We start from the raw sequence: 21,836 nt of genomic DNA on the forward strand, positions 1-21,836 counted from the left end.
GCCTCTTTATATCTAAATGATGTCTCTTCTCTCCCACTTACGGAACCCTTGACCCAAGGATTCCATTCCTCATCTGTCTTCCTACATTTTGTTTCCACACTTGCCTCGTAGAGCATAAGGAAACGCCTATAAAGGCACTTGGGAAAAACCTAAATATGGTTCACCGGGAATATACTCAATGGTGAAAAGGGTCTGCATCAGTCTGTTACAGCCTGATAATTGAGATTCCATTCAATTATTCTATTCTGCCCAAATAAACCAAGCTGATTCCTTCTTAATATATAGGAAACAAGAAAAAATAATTTCTTTTTCTAGTCTTTTTAGGAACACATGTTGAATTTGTAGTTAATAGCATTTGCACACGAATGAATTACAGAATATAGATCCTAACAGTGTAATACATTTCTTCTATTCATTATATTTGAGGGTTGAGTAATTGGTTTTATTAAGTAGTCTCATTTAAATAAGTTCAGTCCAAATCTCTCTGTCCCACTAGACACCTTATGTTCTGTCTTAAGACTTTGCTCTACTAAGTCTCCCAGAATCAACTTATCATTCTCAAAACTTAATAAATATTGCCTTGAGGGTTCTTCTCAGTTACACGCTAGGAACTCCAGTTTCTCAAAAGCTATAGGACTATATAGATTTGTATAATATCTAAATCAAGCTCAATTTCTGTCTTCAAAATACGTAGCTCAGCATTTGCTGCCGTTCTCAGATGAGGACACGGCCCTCTTCCCATTAATCAAGATGACTAGAATAGTCAATAAACCTTTCTCCCTCTTTGCTCTAACTTGTAGGTAACTCAATTTGTCCATCTCTGTGGCAGTAATTAAAAGGTTTAAAATAGAAAATTTTATGGAGAAATGGATATGATTTAGTAGGGTGGGAGCAACAGGAGTGAGCTGGGAGATGTGGAGTGACCCAGCAGCACTGGGCTCAGGGACGATGTGGGTGGCAAACTGGAAATCACATCCTTACTCGGTAATTTCCATGAGGAAGAAAGAGTTCAGTTTTGTCTTACTCACACACCTCTGTATCCCATGCCATTGCCTTGTACTTTTCATTTTGGAAAATGTTTTAGGAAGAAACGAAAGCTTGGATCATCCAAACTGGCATTTCATCAAAACATGAATGAGCACAGAAAATACACCTATCCATTTAAGATATGCTGGATGCATTCCTTCATACGTGAGAGCAAAATTCTAGTTTAGAAAAAGATTTCATTTAAATATTTCTTACATTTTCTATTTAAGGACAAATGAATCTGTGATTACTAAAGCTTCCCAGTGGTCACTTCCATCCTGCTGCCTGCGTGCCTGGGGTAGCAGAGGGGACATCTGTGTGCTGGCCATCCCTCAGGTCTGTCTTAGAGGAGGACTAGCACGCCGAGGTAAAGACTCAACCAACACCAGCATTCAAAAAAATTACCTAGCGTTGGCAAACCAAGTCTTTCAATAAACAACTCGAAAAGTTCTGCCAGCACCCCCCACCTCCTCACACACTCCCACCTCCCCACCAATCCCCCATCATTCCTCGACTTTCCGATTTTACCTGTGGTGTTTCTACAGCTTACATTTCTTCCATATTCCAACTTTCTTACTCAAGCTTCCAGGCACTGCCCACATTTCTCCTCGTCCACGAAGTCCTTCTGAGTTAATTTGTTCCTCACTGATGTCTTCGCTGCTGGCTTGCTATAATTCTTACTGTGCTGCAAATATGTTTCTCTAAACAAGAATTTTACGCTAATAATACCTCAGAAACAGCACATTATTGATTTATTAGTGACAATAATAATAGCATGACTATATGGAAAGTTTTGTAAAACCACAATGTTTTATGTAAAATAATTAGGTGTAGTCCACATTCAACTTATTCCTTAGTGGAGAATTGGAAACTTTTTATTTGTCTTTTTAAAATTTATTTCAGATAGGGTAGTGCCTCTGGCTCAGTGAGTAGGGTGCTGGCCCCATATGCTGAGGGTGGTGAGTTCAAACCCAACCCTGGCCAAACTGCAACAATAAAAAAATTAAAAAAAATTTATTTCAGATTAATATGAAGGTACAACTAATTAGGTTACATTGTTTGAGTTGGGTAGGTAAAGTTGAAGTTATAGCTGAGCACTTCAAACAGGGGATGCGCCGTATATCCCCACAATGTGCCCATTAGGTGAGAGTTTACTAACCTCCCTCCCTCTTCCCCTCACGCCTTTCCCTCCTTCCCCTACTTGAATTTGATTCTGTTTTTCTTTTGTGTGGGCATGTACTTGTTTATCTCATGTTTTCATATCAGTATTCTCTATTTCTATTTCCTGTGTTTCCAGGGTACCTGACCTGGAGAAAAGAGTACGTTTTATCCCAGATACTCAGTATTTGAAAGAGATCAAACACTTCATGTCTATGAAGTGAGGTCATGAGGATTAGAGAGATTCAATAATCTGAACAAAACCCTGTAGATATTATGCCATAAAACTTGGATTCTGCCTGTATTGGTCCAACTGTTTTCTACTCAATGAAATAGTGTATTGAACTTATTACTACTATGTTCATATGGGTATGTAATAAAAGTTACAAAATACTGTGGCTCAGTGAGTAGGGTGCCGGCCCCATATGCCGAGGGTGGCGGGTTCAAACCCAGCCCCAGCCAAACTGCAACAAAAAATAGCTGGGCATTGTGGCGGGCGCCTGTAGTCCCAGCTGCTCGGGAGGCTGAGGCAAGAGAATCGCGTAAGCCCAAGACTTAGAGGTTGCTGTGAGCTGTGTGACGTCATGGCACTCTACCCGAGGGCAGTACAGTGAGACTCCATCTCTATCAAATAAATAAATAAATAAATAAAAAATGAAATACATACCATGTTTGTAAACATTAATAATTTTGAGTGCCTTCTGTATTTGTCTTTTTCATTTATATTGGAATAATTAGTGGTATGCTAAGATTCTATGAATTTTAACAGAAAAAGAAAAATGGAATTCTCATGAAAGATTATATTTCTCATATTCTGGGATCCACTTACCTCTCTTTCATTTTATGAATGATAAAGATTAATCTTTTGAGCAGAACAAATTGAGTAAAAGATATTCTTAAACATAATGATATCTTTGTGAAGTGCAGTGAAAAGGACCTCAAGGAAAGGAAATTAGACTTAAAATGCAACAATAGTAATTCACAGAACATCTAAGAAATTTGAGGGTCTTATAAATTGTGCTCCATTGTCTTATCATAATCAATATGTAAATGTTTGATTAATCATGCCACAGCTTGCTGCTTCTGTTGTTAATTATTTGTTCAGCCTAACATGTCAATTTCAAGGGATAGTTTTCATAAGCATATCTAAATTATTATTAGATTTATTTACTACCAAAATCCAATCACAAGTGAATCAAATTAAAAATAATTAGAATGCTACATTTCACTGAGATTATTTTTTCCACTATTTAGTTGGCTCTCATGTTTTCTTTAACTTCTGTCAATTTTGTTACTGGTGCCTAATGTTATTATTTTTTTTTTCTTTATTTTTGCCTGTTTAAAAATAGGGAACACTTCATGAATTTGAGTGACATCCTTGCCCAGGGGCCATGCTAATCTTCTCTGTATCGTTCCAATTTTAGTATATGTGCTGCCGAAGTGAGCATCTAATGTTATTTTCATCAAATTATAAACTCAGTAGTTATTTCTTTCATTGGTTTTGTATAAAGAACATTTAAAAACTGAAACCCAGTTGCAGTGGCTCAGGCCTTTTATCCTGGCACTCTGAGAGGCTGAGGTGAGAGGATTGCCTAGGCCAGGAGTTCAAGACCAGCCTTGGCGTGGCAGGGAAACCCCATCTCTATGAAAAATAGCCAGGCAGGGTGGTACCTTCCTGTAGTCCCAGCTGCTTGGGAGGCCGAGGCATTAAAACAGCTTCAGAGTGAGACTCTGTCTCTAAAAAAAGTGATGTGTAATAATTCTCTAATTTCAAGGAAGTTAATGGATTAATGTATGAATCATTCTTTTCTATACAGTCTCTAAGAATGAATCATTCTTTTCTATATAGTCTCTAAGTTTTAGTAATTTTGTATTTCCAATAAGAAGGCAGTAGGCTCACACAATAAATAACATGTATCATAGGGATATAACAATGAATACCTTTATTTCCTAATGTGAACTCTAATACAGACTGTAAATGAAATCCATATCCTTCTACTTGGATGGATAATATAAAAGATTGTGGATGGTAAAAGTTTGCATTAATAGAATACTTTTATATGTAAGGAATAACTTTATAGTTTCTTTCTTAAAATATCTTTTGATCCTTGCAACCTTTTTGAAATATTCATTGATGCATATTTTTGAGTAGAAAGCTATCTAGTATAAAAATGATGTCCGAGTAATCACAATAATCACAATTATTAATTTACACATACTTGAGTTTAGAAGGAGATTCTATACCAGTGGTTCTACTGAAGTAGCAATGAAAATAATTTTATTGTTGGGGTCACCACAATATGAGGAACAATATTAAAGGGCTGTGGCATTAGGAAGATTGAGGATCACTGTTCTATACCTTAGCTAAAGCCCTTCTATTTGTCATTTACTTTCATGTCTTTCTAATAAGAATTTATTGATTGATTAATTGATTATTAGAAACTATATGATGTGTTCGTCCTTTGTGGGATGAACATCTGGGAAATAGGGGTGGTGCTAATATGTAAATTATTGTGAGGATTTATTATGTAATGCATATGTATAAAACATTTAGGAAATGGTAAGCACTTAATGAATGTAATATATTTGTAGTTTTAGCACTGATACTATAAATAATAAAGGAGTTATGCAGTATGAAATAAAATTATTAATGCAATTGTTTTCATTACATAATAACTTACACACATTCTCTTCCCCTTCTCTGGACTTTGATTTGGAATAATGTTACTTTTATTTATCTGAAAAACCAAAAGTAATGAAAGGGGTATACATTTTTCAGGTACAAAATGTGACCCAAATTCCATCTTTTTAATTTGTATCCTAGGCAAGCTACTGAGCCTGAATTTAAGTAATTTTATTCACTGTATATGGAGATAATACCTCACTGACAAAGTCGATCTATAAATTATAATCACAATGAGTTAGTCCTACACTTGAGAAATACATGAGACTGTCACATGTTATAAGGATAAAGTGTAATGATGCATAAGAATAACAAATCAATTTCTAAAGAAATGGAAACAATTACGTTTAAAAATGGCTCCAACAATAATGGATGGGTCGTATATAGGAACAACCATGTTGTTTTGTAGAAGAATAAATTTATTGCTGGTTGGTAGATACTTTAGATAACTGAGCACTATGGCTCACACACACAAGAAGGAAACTTCTATTGGATGTAATTATCAACATGAATGTGAACTGTTCACAAGTACACAGAGTCTCCCAAGAAAAGCAGAGACATCAGTCACACTGTTAATGGTAGCTCAGTCGTGTGTGAAAAAGAAAACAATTTTCAAACATTTCTGAAGATCCTCAGGAGATTAACTATTCAATTTTCATTCTGCATGTTAATAACACAAACTGGCATGTTCTGCTGGTCATCTCATAAGAAAACAAGATTATTGAAAATAGTCTCAGATTTTTTGTTCACGTATTTGGGGAAATATTCTCTATTACACCTGACACAGGTTATAGTGATGGACTAAATTGGCTTGGATGATTCTCTCTCTCTTCTAAACATATAAATATACTTGATAACATATAAATTGGCAACAATAATTTTACAGTGTATTTTTCTTTCTTTCTTTTCTTTCTTTCCTTCCGTCCTTCCTTCCTTCCTTCTTTCCTTCCTCCTTCCTTCCTTCCTTCCGTCCTTCCTTCCTTCCTTCCTTTTGTTATTAAATCATAGCTGTGTACATTAATGCGATCATGGGGAAACATACACTGGTTTTATAGACCGTTTGACACATTTTCATCACACTAGTTAACATAGCCTTCCTGGCATTTTCTTAGTTATTATGTTAAGACATTTACATTCTACATTTACTAAGTTTCAGATATACCCTTGTAAAATGCACCTCAGGTGTAATCCCACCAATCCCCCTCCCTCCGCCCCTCTCCCCCCTCCCTCCCCTCCCTTTCCCCCTTCCCCCTATTCTTAGGTTGTAACTGGGTTATACCTTTCATGTGAAAGCCCTAAATTAGTTTCATAGTAGGGCTGAGTACATTGGATACTTTTTCTTCCATTCTTGAGATACTTTACTAAGAAGAATATGTTCCAGTGTATTTTTCAATGTGATTTCAAGTTAAACATGCATTTATTTGCTGCCGAATGTTTTGGACTCACAAGTAGAAATTAGGGGAAATGGGATTAACATTTAAGTGAGAACAGGAAATGAGACCTCAGGTTTGTGTGAAGCAGGGATTTGGAACAGATAAATGGTATAAAGCTTAAGGCTACTAAGAAACGTATTTCCCAAGAAGCTAGGAATAGAAATAAGTGCTAACTATCATGAGAAAGGAGCAAGGGAGATTGCAAGCCGGCAAGAACTATGATTAGCAATAGAGTTAGTGGCAAGAAATAAAAAAGTCATAGAATGCCATTAGCACACAAAAGGTCAGGATATCAAGCATCTGCATGGTAAAATCACGTTTTTCAAAAAAGTACCAAAATGTGTCTAGAACTAGGTAGAATCCTTACTACTTTAGAAGTAGCAAACTCAAAATAGAGTATTTCCCACAATGAAATTTAGTAAGAAGCAAGTTGTACTAATAATGATCTGAGAGAGAGTATGTGAGATTGTCATGAAAAATAGTCTGCCTACCTACAGCAGAAAAAAGAGAATTCTAGAATCAGAGCTTCTGGATTACACATTTTCCAGAGTTAAGGGAAGACTAAAATTCTCAAATGAAAAGAATATACAAGGTTAGGAATGGCAGAAATAAAAAGAAGACCGTATCTAAAGTGATCAGACATACTAATACCTCGCCATCAACAAGAAAAATCCCAAAAGTTAACAGATAAGACAAGAAGGGAAACTACAGGCTCCATTTTCTCTCACCCTGGGATTATTTCTCTACCTCTCTTTGCTGAGGCACTACACTCCATGCTCTGACATGCTGTTCCTTGAAGACCACATCCCACGGGCCACTTGCTCCTGAGCGTATGGTTGGTTTCAGTCCATGGGAGAAGCTGGCAGAGGAAAATGGCAGATATCCCTTTCATCCCCACTCTCCTTCCTCAGCGGGGTGTGCCCAGGGCTGCCTCCCTCAGTGATGGAATCTTCCTCAACTGCTCCAACTTTTCACACAAGTTCTGGACACACGGTCCCATCAGTTCTTAGGATAAGGCATAAAGGAATGACCATTATGTGTGTGTGTGTGTGTGTGTGTGTGTTTGTGTCAGAGAGAGAGAGGGAGGGACTGGAAGCCTTCAAATTTCTCATCTGTTTCCTTAATCCCAATTACCCACATCAACATATGTACATACAGTCCTTTCATGAAACCCCTTCAGAGACCCAGTTGAATGTGCTCTTCCTGCCAAGACCAAGACCAATTCCATCAGATTACCTACAAAGAAGAGAAAATTAGGCTGCCATCATATTTCTTATTAAAAAATAGCGTAATTTAGGGGGGGAAATAGGGAAGGGGAAGAGGGAGGAGATTGGTGTACTCCAATTTTATGCACATAATATAAGGGTATTGGCACACCTTTGGGGGGTGGGGCACGACGACAAGAGGGAGTCTACCTATCATATGCAAATATTGTAATTTAGTTGTTTGTACTCTCACATTAACCTGAAATTTAAAAAAATCACATAAAAATATTAGTAACTTCCCAAATTAAGGGAAAGTTACTATTCTTTCAAATATCTAGGAAAGGTCCCTCACTTTAGAACACTATATCTAACCAAAATACTTCTCATGAATAAGTAAAAATAAAATAAAAAAAAACCCACAAAGTGTTTCCAAGAGATACTTAACAATAATGTTAAAAAACTAATAAATGCTGTGCTTCTGTACAAAAGAAAGTGGTCAAATCCAAGATGCAGTATGAACTGATTGGCACTTCAGTATTATTATTATTATTTTAATGTTTCAGGTCAATTGAGGGTACAAAGAATTAGGATACATTGATTGTGTTTGTTAGGTAAAGTCCCTCTTATAATGGTGTCCTGCCCCCAAGAGGTGTGTCACACAACATAACATTGTGCCTCTCAAGTGGGAGCACCCATCTCCCTCTTCCCCCTCCCCACTCTCCTGGCCCCCACCCCAAGCTGACCCTAGTTTTTCTCTTATGTGGGCATCTACTTGTTTCATATCAGAATTGGGTACATTGGATTCTTGCTTCTTCATTCTTGTGATACTTTAATAAGAAGAATGTGTTCCAACTCAATCTAGGTTAATACAAAAGATATAAAGTCTCCATCTTTTTAATGGCTGAATAGCATTCCATGCTATACATATTCCACAGCTTGTTAATCCTTTCCAGGGTTGGTGGGCATTTTGATTGTTTCCACATTTTGGTGATTGTAAATTGAGCTGCAATAAACAGTATAGTGCAAATGTCCTTACAATAAAATGTTTTGTTTTGTTTTTTTCTTCTGGGTAAATGCCTAGTAATGAAATTGCAGCATCAAATGGGAGGTCTAACATGAGTCCTTTGAGGATTCTCCATACTTTCTTCCAAAAGAGTGTATGAGTTTGCAGTTTCACCAAAAGTGTATTAGTGTTCTCTTCTCTCCACATCCACACCAGCATCTGTAGCTTTGAGACTTTGTGATGTGGGTTATTCTCCCTGGGGTTAAGTGATATCTCAGGATGATTTTGATTTGCATTTACCTGATGATCAAGGATGATGAGCATTTTTTATATGTTTGTGAATAATTCACTGTTTTTTTTTGTTGTTGTTTGTTTTGTATGGAACCAGAGAAAACTTTATATAGCCAAGGCTATTCTAGTAAGAAAAACAAAGCCAAAGGTATCACTCTGCCAGTCTTCAGGCTATGTTATAAGTCTACAGCAATCAAAATAGCATGGCCAGCATGGTGCTGGCACAAAAATAGAGGTGTAGCTACATGGAACAGAATAGAAAACCAAGAGATAAGACCAGTCTCCTTAAATCTGATTCTTGATAAACCAAATAAAAGCATACAGTGGGGGAAAAGAATCCTTCTTCAATAAATGGTGTTGTAAAGGACTGAAACTAGACCCATCCTTCTCACCACCTACAAAAAGTAACTCAAGATGGATAAAAGATTTAAATCTAAGGCACGAAATGATAAAAATCCTAGAAGAAAATGTGGGGAAAACTCTTGATGATGTTGGACTGGGGAAAGATTTTATTACAAAGACTTCAGTGGCCAAGGCAACAAAAACAAAAATAAACAAATGGAACTTAATTAAGCTGAAAAGCTTTTGCACAGATAATGACACAACAGGTAAAGCAAAAAGACAACCTTCAGAATGGGAAAAGATATATGAAGGGTATGAATCTGACAAACGATTGATAACTAGAATCTACAGAGAGCTAAAATTACTCAGCAAAAAAAAGCAAACAATTCCATCTACCACTGGGCAAGTGATATGAGCAGAATAATATTCATTTTTTAAAATTTAGTTTTCCATTGTTATTCAGAGAGTAAAGAAGTTGAGCTATGGTGTCATGGAAAATCAATTCTTCAACTGCTATCTTTTTGTCAATTTATCCAACATTTCCAAGCAACTATCTTTGATGGGGAACTTCACTAATATTTGAGCAATTGCACATTCTCAACCTAAAGTGCTACCTTACAAGAACCCTGAAAGCAACAATGTAAAATGCTAAATCTTTGCTCATGTCAAATTTAATTAAACATGTTCTTTTCTATGAATACTTTTGACTTGGAACTTATTTTTATATGTTTAAATGTACATTATGCTTAGTATCTGTTTTACTGTTTTATTAACCAATGGATCTTCAAAATGAAAACATAATTTCATCATTTATCATCATTTATGCCACAAAACTTAATAAATATCAGTGTTTTTCTGATATTAGTAAAACTTAGGGAAACTAGCACACATTTTTTTGGAAGAACCTCTACAACATAATGGAATTTATAACTCTTACTTCAATTGGAAAAGTTGTATTTTTACTTGACAAAAAATTCCAGTGAAGCTTGTTCCACTATCTTTAAATTAGAATTCAAAAGGGAACTGGTTTTATTTACTGTGAATGAATAATAATATTTAACTATAAATTGGACAGAGTTCTGTGATTAAAATTAAAATGATCATAAAATCAAGCTATAAAATAAATAGTTACATATTCTTAAATTTGTATACAGTTTTTGATTGTAATTGATAATTAACCTTAAAATAGCTCATATTTTTATATGATATAATTAAACATGGCTGTATTCTTCTTTTGCCACATGTGACTCACCAATGGATTTTGATGACTTTTGAATTAGTTTTTATCTTGTTTAATGAAGCAAATCAATGATTTATACACTTAAATGATTTATTAATTTCAAATTGCTAAAATATTATCTAAATAAGCATTCTCAATGTATTTCTTTAGTTTGTTGTGGATTTTGTAATCGACAGTTCCTGGACCAGAGGCAGTTTTCAGACTATACTTTGAGCATCAATCACAGTCATCACATCCAAGTAGGGCAGTGCCAGGGACCACTCACAGGGAGAAAGATGAAACCTGCATTATGGACTGCCTTTGATCATTACTCAAGCAGATTTACTTCAGCATGGAGTGGGGATTTCTTAAAGTAGGAGAATGGAATGATCAGTTTTAGGAAGATTAGTCACACCAAATGTTTCAGATGGTGTGAATAATGGAGGGCAAGGGTCAGGAAAATTTAAATAATCCACAGATGAGCAGGAATAATGATACTGAATTTGAAGAGGAACAGAGAGAAAAGCAAAATCAAATTTAATGTTGTCTTATGTCAGATGTTTCTATACTACTTTTGAAATTTCTAACAATATATTACTTATTGTATCTTAGTGAGACAAACTATGCATTTAAATATTTTAAAATATATTTTATAAAATTCTCAGTATGAAACACAAATGGAAATATCTCTCTCTTCTATTAAAGCAAAGGACATATTGAATCAAGTTGTAAAAACTTAACACTTCCAGGACTGTAAAAATTAAGAAAAAATCTGGAGGGCATTTATTAATGAAAAGTTGCTACATCACAAAAAGAATTATGAGCTTTGTCCCCACATTATAATGAAAACCAGAAATCCAGTAGCCACAGGAGGGTCAGACCAGGTGTAGATATAGATATCTGCCGAAATTCCATTCCTACAGATCTGTCATTACATATCACTGGTAACACCCTGGAAAAATAAACCTACATGTAGGAATTTTATTTATTTGATATTTTGACATGACTATGATCTTACCCAGTGTAGACTTTCCCCCCAAAAAACTTTTCAAAAACAATCAGTGGTGGTGATTTCACACCACAGGTGCCAAGATGGCAATTAATAGTTGGGGCACACAAAAAGCTGAACAAAAACATAAAAGAAAAACCTAGAAGAGAAATTAAAAAAAAAAAAAAAAAGCTTTGAAAATCCTTGATATATCCCAGGAAATAAAGAATGCCACATGTGTAAAAGTCTAGGTGTATTTCCAGGAACCACCTAATTAGGTTTTTCACCTTTGCCTGACATTGATTCTCTATCAATAGAGAGTGAAAGTTAAGGCAGAGTTATAAACTGAGTGCCTGAGTATTGAAGTGAGTCTCAAGATGTACTCAAAGATAATAAGAAAGCACTGGGAGATGATTGGTTCTAGGCTTTTAAGATCAAGGTCATCACCAAAATAATTAATCATAGATGATAATGAGTACAAAGAATTCTCTAAGAATACTCTAAGAATGGAGCTAAACAAACAATAAAAAGAAAAAGGTATATAAGAAGTCATTTTCAGAGTTGCCACTTTTCTTTTTCCTTTTGAGACAGAGTCTCACTGTGTCACCCTGAGGAGAGTGTCATGAAGTCACAGCTCACAGCAACCTCAAACTCTTGGGCTTGAGCGATTCTCTTGCCTCAGCTTCCAGAGTAGCTGGGACTATAGGCACCCAGCACAATGCCTGGCTATTTTTTGGTTGCAGTTGCCATTGTTGTTTAGCAGGCCTGGGTTGGGCTCGAACCTACCAGCCTCCGTGGATGTGGCCAGTGCCCTACTCGCTGAGCTACAGGTGCTGAGTCGAGAGTTGTCACTTCTATTATTTAAATATCAATTCTTCAACAAAATATTAGACTATTTGGAGACATGAAAAAAATCAAAATTTCAAAAGGTTTGACTCATGAAAATGAAAAAGAAAATAATCAATAGAAATGCTTCCTGAGGAAAGCAGACTTAATTGACAAAGACTTTGTGTACGTTTATTTAAATGTTTAAGAAACCTAAAGATGACCATGTCTGTAGAATTCAAGAAATGCACAAAAGTGATGTCTAACCAAATAAAGAATATGAAGAGATAGAATATTACAAAAAAGCAATTATGAATATTGAAAATTATAATAATTGAAATAAAACACCCACTAGAGTAGCTCAACAGAAGACATAAACTAGGGCAGAGAGAATGAGTAAACTCAAAGATGAGTCAGTTGAAATTATTCATTTTGAGAAAGAAAAAACAAAAATAGCAAAAGGAGCCAAGCCTATAAGACCTTTGGTATGCTATAAAACATACTGACATATATGTATTCACAATGGGAGTCCCATTAGGAGAGGAGAGAGGAAAATAAGGTATAAAAATATATGAAGTAATAGTAGCTGTATAAATCCTGAATTTGATGAAAGATATGAACATATACCCTCAACAAATGCAACAAAGTACTGGAAAGAAAAATTCAGAGATATCTGTAATGAGACATATTATAATCAACCTGTCAAAAGCAAAGACAGAGAGAGACCGTTGAAGCAACTCATCTCTTCAAGGTATTCTTCATAAGACTAACAGCTGATTTTTTAAAAAATCTGAAACTATAAGGACAAGAAGAAAGTGAAATGACATAAGTAAAGTGATAAAAATCAAAATATGTCAACCAAGTATTCTATATCCAGCAAAATTATAGCTCAAACATGAGGGAGAATGTAAGACATCCCCATTAAACAAAAATTGGGAAAATTTATATCCAGATTTCCCGTCTGGTAAGAAACATTAAGGGAATGTTTGTAGCTGATGGAAACTAGACAAAAACTCAAACCCACACAATACAATGATCAGCACTGGTAAATGTAACTACACACATAAATATTAAAGACAGAATACACGTTAATGTCTGACTTTTTCATTATAGCCTTCCTAGGGGGGTGTAAAGTGATATTTCATTGTGATTTTGATTTGCATTTTCTAATGAATAATAATATTTAACATATTTTCATGTACTTTTTGACCATTTAAGTATCATATTTGTGAAATGCCTATTACATATGCTGTCTATGATTTTTGGATTATTTGGCTTTTAATCATTTTGAGTTGTAAGAAATCTTTATGTATTCTGAATCCTAGACCTTATCAGGAATATTATTTGCAAATACTTTCTTCATTCTATGAGTAGGAGCAGATTTTTCAATTTCTTAAAAATGCCCTAGGATCATAGACGTTTTTAAACTTAATGAAGTCAAGTTTATATTTTTCTGTGATTGGTTGAGCTTTGGTTATTATAACAAAGAAATCACTGCCAAACTCAAGTTCATTAAGATTTATGCCTATGATTTCTTCTAAGAGGTTTATAGTTTTAGCACTGACTTTGATAAATATTGATATCTGTCCATTTATGTAGGTCCTGCACTTTTTGTTAATTTTTTTCTAGATATTTAATTAATATTGGTGAGGAAGCAAAGTAATAAAAAGCATCCTATGTATATTGCTGGTGAATGTAAAATGTGTAAAATTATGTATTAACTGTAGAAAATATTTTAGTAATTCCTCTAAAAGTTAAATATTAAGTTACCAATATGACTTTTCAAATCAACATAGAACATATATCCACACAAACACAAGTATTCACAGCAGCATTATTTTTTATAACCAAAAAGTATAAAATCCTAATGGCCCTTGACTAAATAATGGATAAACAAAATTTGGTATATTCATACAATTGAATACTATTCATCTATTATACACAAAATAAATTCCTGTTACACAGTACAACATGGATGAATGCTAATAAATGTTATACTAAATAAAAGAAGCTGTGCACAAAAGGACCTTTATTTATATGTTTCCATTTATATGCAATATTCAAAAGAAACAAATACAGAGGGTGGATTAGTGGTTTCCCAGGCCTAAGGCAGACGTGTTGGTGTGAAGACTTCTCATGAATTCAGGGTTTCTTTATGGCATGATAAAGCATAGTAAGCAAATCATATAAAATTTTACCTTTTGCTAATAATAAAAATATAATATTCAACTTGCTAGAAAGAATATCCATATTAGAACAACAGAAAAAAATTACAGGAAGGAAAATAAATATTTGCATCTTTTGAATTCATAACTACCTGGCAAAGGAAGAAATGAGTTTGCAATAATATCTGTTTGTCCTTGAAAGGCAAAGATTTTAATAATATATAGGTTCCATTTTCATAAGTGCTCATATATATTCTTATTTATAAGGAACATGTAATCACTGCTCAGAAAGCAAACAGTGCTACATGGAGGACAGATAGGAAGAAAGAAGCAGAGTATTTGCAGGTTTCATGCAAATTTTAGCAACTTTCAGGTCTTTTGCTTTTTGTTGAAAATCCAACTCATGGTGTGTCTATAGAAATAAACTTCCTTTTCATGATTTAAAGCATACTGATGGTTATTGTCAAAGTCGGTAAGACATATGGTTTTAAATGGAAAAACCACTGTTGTCTGCACAACAGTTCCCTATCTGTCAAGGGCAGTGTTAGCTTGTGCCACTTTACCAAAGAGGAGTTTCTTATTTCCATAGCCCTAATGATGGCATTGATCAAAATGTTAATTTATGTTGATTTATCAAGGCATGATGATTGTAGTGATAAGCCTTCATGATTGGTACTTCCAAAGCAAATGTACTGAAATGATAAATGTGTGTTTCCCTGGCCACCGAGATGGGTTTTGCTCAGCAGCTAATGTTTCATATAGCCCGACTTCATTAGGCAGAACTCTGCTAATGACATCATGAATTTGTTTCATTTTATCAAATTGCATTAATTAGGGAAATGTGCTGAATGTTGATTGTGAAGAAACATACTTTTTTCCTTGGAATGAGGAAAGAAAAACAAGGTAATTGGATTAATTTGCCCTTCCTTTTTTTTTTTTTTTTTTAAACTTCTGTTAACTAGGAATGTAAAGGTCCTCTCTCAAAATGAAAGCATAAGCAATTTTGTGTTAACATAATACTTATTTGAAATTTTAATGATCAGAATTTTAAGTGAGAGTTTTACTGGACCAGGGCCAAACTCTGACAACCATATTAAATACTGTACCTCCAGAGTCTTAGATGTTTGGTAATAAAAGCATGAGGTTTCCTATAATGATTAAAAAAACAAACAAACAAACCAAAAAAAACTCCATCTACTGGGTCCTTTCTCATGTTTCCATAAATTGTTTGCAGTTTTTGGCAGGGGCCGGGTTTGAACCCTCCAGCTCCGGTATATGGGGCTGGCGCCCTACCCCTTTGAGCCACAGGCACTGCCCCCATAAATTGTTTATGTTTGCTTTGTTGTATTATCCTTGTTCTCAAAGCTTAGGATAGTATCATTTGTGATCTAGGAGTTTTTGTTTGTGATTCTGGTGCACTATAGGGTACAAATGATTCATAGTGATCTGTGTGAATTGTTTAAAATATTGCTGTACTGCACTTAATTATAGCAATAGATTACCCCAACAGTTGAAAATTGCATCATTTGCATGTAACTATGGGTGTTCTCTAAATTGGAGAGGGATAGGTAACTCTCTAATGGGAAAACATGGGCCTTTATGATCTTCATTCCTTCAAGGGCTCAACTTTCCAGTTGCTGGTAGAAAGCACATTTCATGTATGTGACCACATACAGCAGGACAGCTCTCTGTATTCAAGCGAAGTAGGCCTGTCCCAGGGGGCATGTGAAACAAATCACACCCCTTAGAGTTATCTGCTGGGGGGAAAGCTGAGGCCATCTTCATGTAGAAGTTCTGAGTCACCAAGAAGGAGGTTTTTGTTCTAAACCTTGGACTGGTAATTGCTTCATGCAAGTATCAGAGGTGAGATAAGGAAATTAAGCAAGTGTTTCATATACATACAATCTCTGAATACAGAAGCCATATGCATATCCATATCATACAGACACATGTACACATAGTACAAAAAGTAACTAAGTACAAGAAGAACGGCTCCTTCATCTTTTTGTGAAATTTCAAGATTATAAAATATATCAAATGTATTTATATGTATAAATATATATAAAATATAAAAATATCTTTTAAGGAAAAATTGCATGGCTAATTTTCAGTTTAAAATTTGGAGGGTAAATTGGATACGTGAAGATTTCTACAACTCACCTGAGGAATTCATAATCTCCTACTTTCTAGGCCTTTCTGCTCATCTATAAAATCACTCTCCTTCCCACTCCAATATTTGGTGCTTTCATGATTAAAAAAATAATTTATTGCCACCATTTTGGTCATCTTAAATCAACTGTGTAAACAATGTTTTATTATTCGATAATTTTGATTTATAAAAATTATTTGTGAAATTTGAAAGAGAAGCACAGAATTAATTTAAGAAATATTTGCTAGTTATCCATGTGAAAGTAGTAGTTTTCTAGTAATTTATAAGTCATTTTAGAGAAATCACTTATAAATGCCAGAGACACGGCGTTAGGAAGGTCAGAGCAGGTCTAAGCCTTCTATCACTTCCTTGCCATGAGGTGGAAAATGAGGCAGGAATCTGCATGGGCTGACAAAGATGGTGATGATACCCTTGAATTGGAACCGATTGAATATATGGTTTTTGCTATTTATTACTCTCTGAATAAATTTGATAGGTATAAAAATATTAGGCTATATTATTTTATGAGTTTATGAAGATAACAATCAAATTTATAACTTATTTCTTTTTTAAAGAAATGTTTTCTTTTACAACAGTTTTGCACTTATGGAATTTGACAGGGTAGAACAGAGAGTTGTCATATTCCATGCATCTGATATTTCCTTTCATCACCTTCTTATATTAATGAGGTGTATTTTTTACAATGTATGAATCGATATTAATGTGTTATTATTAACTAAAGTTCATGCTTCATTCTGAATTCTTTTTTTTTTTTTATTGTTTGGGATTCATTGAGGGTACAAATTAGGTTACACTGATTGCATTTGTTAGGTAAAGTCCCTCATGATTTTGTCCTGCCCCCAAGAGGTGTGTCACACACCATGAACCCCCATCCCTCTCTCTCCTCCCCTCTACCCGATCTCTCATTCTCCTACCCCCACTTTGTATTAGATCATCTACTGCCTTCAAATTACACTTGTGTACATTGGATTCTTGTTTCTCCCTTCTTTTTTATTTTTTAATTTGATGGTTTTATGCTCTTTATTTTATTTTTTCATTAAATCATAGCTGTGTACATTAATGCAATCATGGGGTGCAATGTGCTGGTTTTATATACAATTTGAAATATTTTCATCAAACTGGTTAACTTAGCCTTCATAGCATTTTGTTAGTTCTTAAGACATTTATATTCTACACTGAGTAAATTTAACATGTACCCTTGTAAAATGCACCGTAGGTGTGATACCACCAATTACCCTCGTCCATCCAACATTTCCCCTCCCCACTTTTCCCCTCTTCTTGGGCTATAATTGGTTTCTTGGGCTATAAAATGGTTTCATAGTAGGGCTGAGTATTTAGGATACTTTTTCTTCCATTCTTGAGATACTTTGCTAAGAAGAATATGTTCCAGCTCTATCCATGTAAACATGAAAGAGGTAAAGTTTCCATCTTTAAAGTTTCCATATTTTTAAAGCTGCATAATATTCCATGGTGTACATATACCACAATTTATTAATCCATTCATGGCTCGATGGGCACCTGGACTTCTTTCATGACTTAGCAATTATGAATTGGGCTACAATAAACATTCTGGTGCAAATATCTTTGTTATAAAGTGATTTTTTGTCATCTGAATATATACCTACTAGAGGAATTGTAGGATTGAATGGCAGGTCTATTTTTAGATCCCTAAGTGTTCTCCAAATATCTTTCCAAAAGGAACGTATTAGTTTACATTTCCACCAGCAGTGTAGAAGTGTTCCCTTGTCTCCACATCCACGCCAACATCTCTAGTTTTGGGATTTTGTGATGTGGGCTAATCTTACTGGAGTTAGATGGTATCTCAAAGTAGTTTTGATTTGCATTTCTCTGGGGATTAAGGACGATAAGCATTTTTTCATGTGTCTGTAGGCTGGTGCCTGTCTTCTTTAGAGAAGTTTCTCTTCAAGCCCCTTACCCACACTGAGATGGGATCACTTGTTCTTTTCTGGCTAGTACGTTTGAGTTCTCTGTGGATTCCGGTTATTAAACCTTTGTCAGAGACATAACCTGCAAAAATCTTCTCCCATTCTGAGGGCTGTCTGCTTGCTTTACGTATATGTTCTTGGCTGTGCAGAAGCTTTTTAGTTTGATCAGATCCCAGTAATGTATTTTTGGTTGCTTCAGTTACCTAGGGAAGTTCCTCCTTATAAAATATTCACCCAGGCTGATTTCTTCAAGTGTTTTCCCTACACTTTCTTCTAGTATTTTTACAGTTTCATGTCTTAAGTTTAAATATTTAATCCAGGGAGAGTCTATCATAGTTAATGGTGAAAGGTGTGGGTCCAGGTTCAGTCTTCTATAGGTCACCAGCCAGTTCATCCAGCACCATTTGTTAAATAGGCAATCTTTTACTCACTGAATGTTTTTAATTGGCTTATCAAAGATCAAATAACAGTAAGTGTCTGGGTTCATCTCTTGGTTCTCTATTCTGTTCCATAAATCTACTTCTCTTTTTGTTTCAGGACCATGCTGTTTTGATCACTATTGATTTATAGTATAGTCTGAGGTCTAGTAGTGTGATTCCTCCTGCTTTGCTTTTATTTCTGAGCAATGTCTTGGCTATTCAAGGTTTTTTCTAATTCCATAGAAAACAAAGTATTATTTTTTGAGATCTTTAAAGTATGAAAGGAAGTGAAGGATGCCAATTCTGTGCTGCTCAGTAACTACGAGGTGTTGCAGTTACTAACTGACCTGAAAGAGCAGCATAAATAAAGTGGAAAGAATAAGCACAGTTCTGGGCAGCAGAACTTGAATACCAGCACCTATGAAACATTAAAATACATATCAAAAACACCCTGCAGGCACCAGAGATTGTCAGAGAATTTCTCTCAGCAATGAAAAGCCACAAATTGACCAAAGCTGAAAAGCTTCAGCTGTTGAATCACAGGCCTATGACTGCTCTTGAGATCCAGCTGATGGTGGAAGAGAGTGAAGAGTGGCTGACCGAGGAACAGATCGAAGCTCTTCTCCACATGATCACCAGCATTCTGCCTGCAGGGCCAGAGGCTGAGCAGAAGAAAAATACCAACAACAGCGATAAGGCAGTGGATGAAGAGGACCCAGCATAGGAGAGTACAGCTGCCCCAGGAATTTCATGAAGACCAAAAGCCCAGCAGCCATTTCCTAGATGTTCAGAGGACTGTTTATTTAATTTTATTCTCTATCCCAGCAGAGCTTGATTTTATGCTTAGCTGAGTAAATCATAAAAATAAGCCTTTCTCAAAAAAAAAAAATTGTATATTGCTTTGGGTAATATGAACATTTTAACAATGTTGATTCTGTCCAACCATGAGCATAGTATGTTTTTCCATCTGTTAACATCGTCAGCTATTTCTTTTCTTAGAGTTGCATAGTTCTCTTTATAGAGATCTTGCACATCCTTTGTTAGGTAAACTCCCAAATATTTCATCTTCTTTGGCACTACTGTGAATGGAATAGAGTCCTTGACTGTTTTTTCAGCTTGACTTTTGTTGGTGTATATAAAGGCTACAGATTTATGAGTGTTGATTTTATAACCTGAGATGCTGCTGTATTCCTTGATAACTTCTAAGAGTTTTGTAGTAGAATATCTGGTGTTTTCCAGATATTGAACCATACCATCTGTGAAGAGTGAAAGTTTGATCTCTTCTGACCCTATGTGGATACCCTTGATCGCCTTTTCTTCCCTAATTGCGATGGCTAAAACTTCCATTACAATGTTAAAGAGCAATGGAGACAATGGGCAGCCTTGTCTGGTTACTGATCTGAGTGGAAATGATTTCAATTTAATGCCATTCAATACGATATTGGCTGTAGGTTTGCTGTAGTTGGCCTCTATCAGTTTAAGAAATGTCCCTTCTATACCAATTTTCTTAAGTGTTCTGATTATGAAAGGATGATGCAGATTATCAAAAGCTTTTTCTGCATCAATTGAGAGAATCATATGGTCTTTGTTTTTTAATTGGTTTTATGCGCTGAATTATATTTATAGCTTTATGTATATTGAACCAGCCTTGACACCCTGGGATAAAACCAGCTTGGTCATGGTGTATAATTTGTTTGATGTGTTGCTGGATTATATTTGGTAGGATCTTGTTGAATATTTTTGCATTAATATTCATTAGAGATATTGGTCTATAATTTTCTTTTCTTTTGGGGTCTTTTCCAGGTTTGGGGATAAGGTGATGTTTGCTTCATAAAATGTGTTGGGTGGTATTCCTTCTTTTTCTATATTTTGGAAAAGGTTAGGTAATATAGGCACTAGTTCCTCTTTATTTATTTATTTTTTATTAATATTAAATCATAGCTGTGTACATTAATGTGATCATGAGGTGCCATACATTGGTTTTATAAATAGTTTGACACATTTTCATCACACTGGTTAATATAGCCTTCCTGGGATTTTCTTAGTTATTGTGTTAAGACAATTCTATTCTACATTTACTAACTTTAATAAACTGTGGTACATGTACACCATGGAATATTATGCAGCCTTTAAAAAGATGGAGTCTTTACCTCGTTCATGTTTACATGGATGGAGCTGGTACATATTTTTCTTAGTAAAGTATCTCAAGAATGGAAGAAAAAGTATCCAATGTACTCAGCCCTACTATGAAACCAATTTTTGGCTTTCATATGAAAACTAGTTCCTCTTTAATGGTTTGGTAGAATTCCCATGTGAAGCCATCTGGTCCCGGACTTTTCTTTTTAGAGAGATTTTGTATAGTTGATGCTATTTCAGAACTTGATATAGGTCCGCTCAACATTTCCACTTCATTCTGGCTACGTCTAAGAAGGCAGTGTGCTTTTTAAGTATTGGTCTATTTCCTTCAAATTTTCATATTTCTGAGAATAGAGTTTCTAGTCATATTCATTAAGGATTTTTTGAATTTCTGAGGAGTCTGTTGTTACTTCATCTTTGTCATTTCTGATGAAATTAGAGATTTTACTCTTTTTTTTTTTTCCTGGTTAGGTTAGCAAAGGTTTATCTATTCTATTGACCTTTTCAAAAAACCAGTCCTTTGATTTATTGATCTGTTGTATAATCCTTTTGTTTTCAATTTCATTTTATTCTGCTCTAATTTTGGTTATTTCTTTTCTTCTGCTGGGTTTGGGGTTGGAATTTTCTTCCTTTTCCAGTTGCTTGAGATGTCTCATTAAGTTGTTAACTTCCTCTTTTTCTGTTCTCTTGAGGAAGGCTTGCAGTGCTATAAATTTCCCTCTTAGAACTGCCTTTGTAGTATCCCAAAGGTGTCTTCATTATTGTTTTGTTCCAAAGATTTGGTTATTTTCTTCTTAATCTCATCTATGATGATGTTTGACTAAGAA

The 21,836-nt window shown here is 35.0% G+C and overlaps 1 non-coding gene and 1 pseudogene across 1 annotated transcript; one reads left to right on the forward strand and one right to left on the reverse strand.

Moving 5' to 3' along the window:
• Positions 1-19,597, forward strand: part of LOC128590434 (DNA-directed RNA polymerase III subunit RPC9-like) — an 85,065-nt pseudogene extending 65,468 nt beyond the window's left edge.
• LOC128590953 (U6 spliceosomal RNA) lies at positions 3,526-3,632 on the reverse strand. The gene has a single exon (XR_008381412.1). It is a non-coding gene; the product is annotated as a U6 spliceosomal RNA (small nuclear RNA).
• Positions 19,598-21,836: the final 2,239 nt, after the last annotated feature.

This window comes from Nycticebus coucang, chromosome 7 (genome assembly GCF_027406575.1).
Source record: "Nycticebus coucang isolate mNycCou1 chromosome 7, mNycCou1.pri, whole genome shotgun sequence".
Classification (NCBI taxonomy): domain Eukaryota; kingdom Metazoa; phylum Chordata; class Mammalia; order Primates; family Lorisidae; genus Nycticebus; species Nycticebus coucang.